The following is an 8,730-nucleotide window of genomic DNA, read 5'->3' on the forward strand; positions in this document are numbered from 1 at the left end:
ATCTGCTTGTAGATGCATCCAGTTCTTTGGCACCATTTTCTAAAGATTATTTCTTTTGTACAATGTTTATTTTAGGCATCATTAAAAATCAGGCTGTTGTAGCTGTATGGGCTTGTACCTGGGGCCTCCTTTGTGGTGCAACAGTCTACATATCTGTCTTAGTACCAGTGACGTTTTTTTTTTTTTTTTTTGAGGGTGCAGTGAACTTTATTGATGGTATTCAAGAGAGAAGGGAAGGCTCCCTAGGCCCCTCCTGTTATTATGGGGTCTGGGATGGAATTGTGAGGGAGATGCTCAGTGTTGGGACCTGAGTTGGGATGGGGACTCCTCAGCAACTGAGGGCCTCTCTCTTGCTCTCAGTATCCTTGCTGGGCTGGGTGGTCCAGGGTTTCTTACTCCTTTGAGGCCATGTAGGCCATGAGGTCCACCACCCTGTTGCTGTAGCCGTATTCATTGTCATACCAGGAAATGAGCTTTACAAAGTTGTCATTGAGAACAATGCCAGCCCCGCATCAAAGGTGGAAGAGTGGGAGTTGCTGTTGAAGTCACAGGAGACAACCTGGTCCTCAGTGTAGCCCAGGATACCCTTTAGTGGGCCCTCGGACGCCTGCTTCACCACCTTCTTGATGTCATCATACTTGGCAGGTTTCTCCAGGTGGCATGTCAGATCCACAACAGATACATTGGGGATAGGAACATGGAAGGCCATGCTAGTGAGCTTCCTGTTCAGCTCTGGGATGACCTCGCCCACAGCCTTGGCAGCACCAGTGGATGCAGGGATGATGTTCTGGGCTGCCCCCAGTCATCATGCCACAGCTTTCCAGAGGGGCCATCCACAGTCTTCTGAGTGGCAGTGATGGAATGGACTGTGGTCATGAGCCCTTCCACGATGCCAAAGTTGTCATGGATGACCTTGGCCAGGGGGGTTAAGCAGTTGGTGGTGCAGGATGCATTGCTGACAATCTTGAGGGAGTTGTCATATTTCTCGTGGTTCACACATATCACAAACATGGGGGCTTCGGCTAAAGGGGCAGAGATGATGACCCTTCTGGCCCCACCCTTCAGATGAGCCCCAGCCTTCTCCATGGTGGTGAAGATGCCAGTAGACTCCACGACATACTCAGCACCAGCGTCGCCCCATTTGATGTTAGCGGGATCTCGCTCCTGGAAGATGGTGATGGCCTTCCCGTTGATGTCAAGCTTCCCATTCGCAGCCTTGACTGTGCCGTTGAACTTGCCATGGGTAGAGTAATACTGGAACATGTAGACCATGTAGTTGAGGTCAATGAAGGGGTCGTTGATGGCAACAATGTCCACTTTGTCAGAAGAGAAGGCAGCCCTGGTAACCAGGCGCCCGATACAGCCAAATTCGTTCACACTGACCTTCACCATCTTGTCTACGAGACGAGGCTGGCACTGCACAAGAAAATGCAGCTGTCTCTGGAACAGGGAGGAGCAGAGAGCCGGGACGTGTTGTTTTAATGACTGTGGCTCTGAAGTCTAACTTGAAATCTGGTATGGTGTTGCCCTTAGCATTACTCTTTTTGCTCAGGATTATTTTGGCTCTCTGGGGTTTGTGTACTTCCACATGAAGTTTAAGGTAATTTTCTGTTTCTGTGAAGGATGGTGTTGGAATTTTGATGGGGATTGCACTGAATCCATAGATTCCTTTTAGTAGTACAGTTATTTATGCAGTATTAATTCTCCTGGCCTATGAGCATAAAAGGTCTTTCCATCTTTTGTATCCTTTTCAATTTCCTTCTTTGATGTTTTAAAGTTTTCATTTTAGAGATATTTTATTTTCTTGGTTAGGCTTATTATATGACTTTTGTTTTCCTTTGGAGTCTTGTGAATGGGATTGTTTTCCTGATTTAATTTTTTTTATCAGACTTTGGGTCATGGTATATAAGAAGACTACTGGAGTTTTTATGGTAGTTTTGATTTTTTTCCAACTTCACTGTTTATTGTAAAAGTTGAAAAAGTCCCAATTCTTAATTGATGATGTAGGAGAATCAACTTCCATGCTAGAACCCTGGGCTCCCCCATAACTCCCTAAATTTAATATGAATTTCCCAAAACTCCCTTGTGCCAGCTTCTAGAATGCAGATCTTGGAACCCATGAGCCTTTCTGAGGAACACAGAAAGCTTTGAAGTCCTCCATCAACCTTCCAGAATGCAGTCTCTATACTAGGACTTATCCGGACATTAAGCCACAGAAGAGCTACCTCACTCACAGGTCTCTTTTCCTCCACCCCTATCTTAACATCTGCCCTAGTAACAACCATCAGTCTTCCACACACACCCTGACACCCTACTGTTGTGCCTTGGTTCAAGCTGTCACTTTCTGAATGTCCTCTATCTTCTGTCCTTGCCTCCCACATGCTAGTCATTTTCTTTCTTTTTAAAAAATAAATAAATTTTATTTATTTACTTTTCAGATATTATCTCCCTTCTCAGTTTCCCCTCCACAAACTCCCTATCCCCTCCCCCTGCTTTTATCCACCCACCCACCCACTGCCACCTCAGCAGCCTAGCATTCCTCTATGCTGAGGCATTAAGCCTCCACAGGATGAAGGCTTTTCCCCTATTGATGCCAGATAAGGCAATCCTCTGCTACATTTGCAGCTGGAGCCATGGGTTCCTCCATGTGTACTCATTCTGTCCTTACTGGGAAGCTTTTCCTAGTCATTCTCACAGACATCCATCTTTCCTCTGAACTTCAAACAACACCTACCACCTAATTTCCTTTTGAACAACAGATTCTGGCTTGTAATGTTACTGCTATTTTTAGATGACTCTTCAACTTCCTGAATGGGTCTCCTACATAGCCTGTGGCTAGCTAGCAGACAGCATGTCCAAAGATGTCTGTGCATAGCTTCGGTGGATGACTGCAGCATCCTTGTTCCTTAGCTGTACTCTCTTTTTGATGCAGAAAAGAAGAATGTATGTGTGATGTGCACGCATGCACACACACACACACACACACACACACACACACACACACACACACAGCGCAGCAACCTGTGAGGCTTCTGGTTATGATGTTTCTGTAGTTTCTCATCTTGGGCTGTCAGATGTACCACAACATTTCAAGAACTTAATTATTTTCCTTTCTCCTAAAAAAAATCTATAGTGGCTAGCAACTTATAAAATGTGGTAAATGATTAGAAGTGAGCTACAGGAAGTCCCACACCCGCGGATCCCGGCCCGCAGCAGCTCTGTGCTCCCAGAACCCGTGGGAGAGATACCTTACCGCCTGGTCAGGTAGGCACTCCTGAGGCTGCAGAGCAGAAGAGACCACCAACACTGCCCACCCCTGCCCACATCCCTGGCCCAAGAGGAAACTGTATAAGGCCTCTGGGCTCCCGTGGGATTGGGCCCAGGTGAGGCAGGAGCCCTGCCTGAGACACCGCCGGAACCTGAAGGAAACAGACCGGATAAACAGTTCTCTGCACCCAAATCCCTTGGGAAGGAGAGCTAAACCTTCAGAGAGGCAGACACGCCTGCGAAACCAGAAGAGACTGCTCTCTACACACATTGCTGATTCCAGAGGAAAACACCGGAGGCCATCTGGAACCCTGGTGCACGGAGGCTCCCGGAAGAGGCGGCGCAGATCTTCCCGGTCGCTGCCACCGCAGAGAGCCCGTGGGCAGCACCCCGCAAGCGAACTTGAGCCTCGGGACCACAGGTAAGACCAACTTTTCTGCTGCAAGTGACCTGCCTGGTGAACTCAAGTCACAGGACCACAGGAACAGCTGAAGACCTGTAGGGGACAAAACTACACACAAAGCAGAACACTCTGTCCCCATAACTGGCTGAAAGAAAACAGTAAAACAGGTCTACAGCACTCCTGACACACAGGCTTATAGGACAGTCTAGCCACTGTCAGAATTAGCAGAACAAAGTAACACTAGAGATAATCTGATGGCGAGAGGCAAGCGCAGGAACACAAGCAACAGAAACCAAGACTACATGGCATCATCGGAGCCCAATTCTCCCACCAAAACAAACATGGAATATCCAAACACACAAGAAAAGCAAGATCTAGTTTCAAAATCAGATTTGATCATGATGCTGGAGGACTTCAAGAAAGACGTGAAGAACTCCCTTAGAGAACAAGTAAAAGAAGCCTACAGAGAGGAAATAAAAAATCCCTGAAAGAATTCAGGAAAACACAAACAAACAGTTGAAGGAATTAAAAATGGAAATAGAAGCAATCAAGAAAGAACACATGGAAATAACCTGGATATAGAAAACCAAAAGAAAGAGACAAGGAGCTGTAGATACAAGCTTCACCAACAGAATACAAGAGATGGAAGAGAATCTCAGGAGCAGAAGATTCCATAGAAATCATTGACTCAACTGTCAAAAGATAATGTAAAGCGGAAAAAGCTACTGGTCCAAAACATACAGGAAATCCAGGACTCAATGAGAAGATCAAACCTAAGGATAATAGGTATAGAAAGTGAAGACTCCCAGCTCAAAGGACCAGTAAATATCTTCAACAAAATCATAGAAGAAAACTTCCTAACCTAAAAAAGAGATACCCATAGGCATACAAAAGCCTACAGAACTCCAAATAGATTGGACCAGAAAAAACACCTCCGTCACATAATAGTCAAAAACACTAAACGCGCTCAAAATAAAGAAAAGAATATTAAAAAGCAGTAAGGAAAAAAGGTCAAGTAACATATAAAGGCAGACCTATCAGAATCACATCAGACTTCTCGCCAGAAACTATGAAGGCCAGAAGATCCTGGACTGATGTCATACAGACCCTAAGAGAACACAAATGCCAGCCCAGGCTACTGTATCCTGCAAAACTCTCAATCAACATAGATGGAGAAACCAAGATATTCCATGACAAAACCAAATTTACACAATATCTTTCTACAAATCCAGCACTACAAAGGATAATAAATGGTAAAGCCCAACATAAGGAGGCAAGCTATACCCAAGAAGAGGCAAGAAACTAATCGTCTTGGCAACAAAACAAAGAGAAGAAAAGCACACAAACACAACCTCACATCCAAATATGAATATAACAGGAAGCAATAATCACTATTCCTTAATATCTCTCAACATCAATGGCCTCAACTCCCCAATAAAAGACATAGATTAACAAACTGGATCATAAGGAGGACCCTGCATTCTGCTGCCTACAGGAAACACACCTCAGAGACAAAGACAGACACTACCTCAGAGTGAAAGGCTGGGAAACAACTTTCCAAGCAAATGGTCTGAAGAAGCAAGCTGGAGTAGCCATTCTAATATCAAATAAAATCAATTTCAACTAAAAGTCATCAAAAAAAAAGATAAGGAAGGACACTTTATATTCATCAAAGGAAAAATCCACCAAGATGAACTCTCAATCCTAAATATCTATGCCCCAAATACAAGGGCACCTACATAACGTAAAAAGAAACCTTACTAAAGCTCAAAAACACATTGTACCTCACACAATCATAGTAGGAGATTTCAACACCCCACTCTCATCAATGGACAGATCATGGAAACAGAAATTAAACAGAGACGTAGACAGACTAAGAGAAGTCATGAGCCAAATGGACTTAACGGATATTTATAGAACGTTCTACCCTAAAGCAAAAGGATATACCTTCTTCTCAGCTCCTCATGGTACTTTTCTCCAAAATTGACCATATAATTGGTCAAAAAAATAGGCCTCAACAGATACAGAAAGATAGAAATAATCCCATGCGTGCTATCGGACCACCACGGCCTAAAGCTGGTCTTCAATAACAATAAGGGAAGAATGCCCACATATACGTGGAAATTGAACAATGCTCTACTCAATGATAACCTGGTCAAGGAAAAAATAAAGAAAGAAATTAAAGACTTTTTAGAATTTAATGAAAATGAAGGTTGTACAACATACCCAAACTTATGGGACACAATGAAAGCTGTGCTAAGAGGAAAACTCATAGCGCTGAGTGCCTGCAGAAAGAAACAGGAAAGAGCATATGTCAGCAGCTTGACAGCACACCTAAAAAGCTCTAGAACAAAAAAGAAGCAAATACACCCAGGAGGAGTAGAAGGCAGGAAATAATCAAACTCAGAGCTGAAATCAACCAAGTAGAAACAAAAGGACCATAGAAAGAATCAACAGAACCAAAAGTTGGTTCTTTGAGAAAATCAACAAGATAGATAAACCCCCTAGCCAGACTAACGAGAGGACACAGAGAGTGTGTCCAAATTAACAAAAACAGAAATGAAAAGGGAGACATAACTACAGATTCAGAGGAAATTCAAAAAATCATTAGATCTTACTATAAAAAGCCTATATTCAACAAAACTTGAAAATCTACAGGAAATGGACAATTTCCTAGACAGATACCAGGTACCGAGAAGTTAAATCAGGAACAGATAAACCAGTTAAACAACCCCATAACTCCTAAGGAAATAGAAGCAGTCATTAAAGGTCTCCCAACCAAAAAGAGCCCAGGTCCAGACGGGTTTAGTGCAGAATTCTATCAGACCTTCATAGAAGACCTCATACCAATATTATCCAAACTATTCCACAAAATTGAAACAGATGGAGCACTACGAATTCCTTCTATGAAGCCACAATTACTCTTATACCTAAACCACACAAAGACCCAACAAAGAAAGAGAACTTCAGACCAATTTCCCTTATGAACATTGACGCAAAAATACTCAACAAAATTCTGGCAAACCGAATCCAAGAGCACATCAAAACAATCATCCACCATGATCAAGTAGGCTTCATCCCAGGCATGCAGGGATGGTTTAATATACGGAAAACCATCAACGTGATCCATTATATAAACAAACTGAAAGAACAAAACCACATGATCATTTCATTAGATGATGAGAAAGCATTTGACAAAATTCAACACCCCTTCATGATAAAAGTCCTGGAAAGAATAGGAATACAAGGCCCATACCTAAACATAGTAAAAGCCATATACAGCAAACCAGTTGCTAACATTAAACTAAATGGAGAGAAACTTGAAGCAATCCCACTAAAATCAGGGACTAGACAAGGCTGCCCTCTCTCCCTACTTATTCAATATAGTTCTTGAAGTTCTAGCCAGAGCAATCAGACAACAAAAGGAGATCAAGGGATACAGATCGGAAAAGAAGAAGTCAAAATATCACTATTTGCAGATGATATGATAGTATATTTAAGTGATGCCAAAAAGTTCCACCAGAGAACTACTAAAGCTGATAAACAACTTCAGCAAAGTGGCTGGGTATAAAATTAACTCAAATAAATCAGTAGCCTTCCTCTACACAAAAGAGAAACAAAGCCGAGAAAGAAATTAGGGGAAACGACACCCTTCATAATAGACCCAAATAATATAAAATACCTCGTGTGACTTTAACCAAGCAAGTAAAAGATCTGTACAATAAGAACTTCAAGACACTGAAGAAAGAAATTGAAGAAGACCTCAGAAGGTGGAAAGATCTCCCATGCTCATGGATTGGCAGGATTAATATAGTAAAATGGCCATTTTACCAAAAGTTTATCTACAGATTCAATGCAATCCCCATCAAAATACCAATCCAATTCTTCAAAGAGTTAGACAGAACAATTTGCAAATTCATCTGAATAACAAAAAACCCAGGATAGCTAAAAACTATCCTCAACAATAAAAGGACTTCAGGGGAATCACTATCCCTGAACTCAAGCAGTATTACAGAGCAATAGTGATAAAAACTGCATGGTATTGGTACAGAGACAGACAGATAGACCAATGGAACAGAATTGAAGACCCAGAAATGAATCCACATCTATGGTTTTGATTTTTGACAAAGGAGCCAAATCCATCCAATGGAAAAAGATAGCATTTTCAGCAAATGGTGCTGGTTCAACTGGAGGTCAACATGTAGAAGAATGCAGATCGATCCATGCTTATCACCCTGTACAAAGCTTAAGTCCAAGTGGATCAAGGACCTCCACATCAAACCAGATACACTCAAACTAATAGAAGAAAAAACTAGGGAAGCATCTGGAACACATGGGCACTGGAAAAAAATTTCCTGAACAAAACACCAATGGCTTATGCTCTAAGATCAAGAATCGACAAATGGGGATCTCATAAAACTGCAAAAAAAGCTTCTGTAAGGCAAAAGGACACTGTGGTTAGGACAAACGGCAACCAACAGATTGGGAAAAGATCTTTACCAATCCTACAACAGATAGAGGGCTTATATCCAAAATATACAAAGAACTGAAGAAGTTAGACAGCAAGGAGACAAATAACCCTATTAAAAAATGGGGTTCAGAGCTAAACAGAGAATTCACAGCTGAGGAATGCCGAATGGCTGAGAAACACCTAAAGAAATGTTCAACATCGTTAGTCATAAGGGAAATGCAAATCAAAACAACCCTGAGATTTCACCTCACACCAGTGAGAATGGCTAAGATCAAAAACTCAGGTGACAGCAAATGCTGGCGAGGATGAGGAGAAAGGGGAACACTCCTCCATTGTTGTGGGGTTGCAGACTGCTACAACCATTCTGGAAATCAGTCTGAGGTTCCTCAGAAAATTGGACATTGAACTGCCTGAGGATCCAGCTATACCCTCTCCTGGGCATATACCCAAAAGATGCCCCAACATATAAAAAGACACGTGCTCCACTATGTTCATCGCAGCCTTATTTATAATAGCCAGAAGCTGGAAAGAACCCAGATGCCCTTCAACAGAGGAATGGATACAGAAAATGTGGTACATCTACACAATG

General features: G+C 42.4%; 1 pseudogene; it reads right to left on the reverse strand.

Annotated features, from left to right (window-relative positions):
* Positions 1-392: 392 nt before the first annotated feature.
* Positions 393-1,392, reverse strand: LOC116883500 (annotated as a pseudogene).
* Between the last annotated feature and the right edge of the window lie 7,338 nt (positions 1,393-8,730).

The sequence above is a fragment of the Rattus rattus genome, chromosome 14 (genome assembly GCF_011064425.1).
Source record: "Rattus rattus isolate New Zealand chromosome 14, Rrattus_CSIRO_v1, whole genome shotgun sequence".
Taxonomy (NCBI): domain Eukaryota; kingdom Metazoa; phylum Chordata; class Mammalia; order Rodentia; family Muridae; genus Rattus; species Rattus rattus.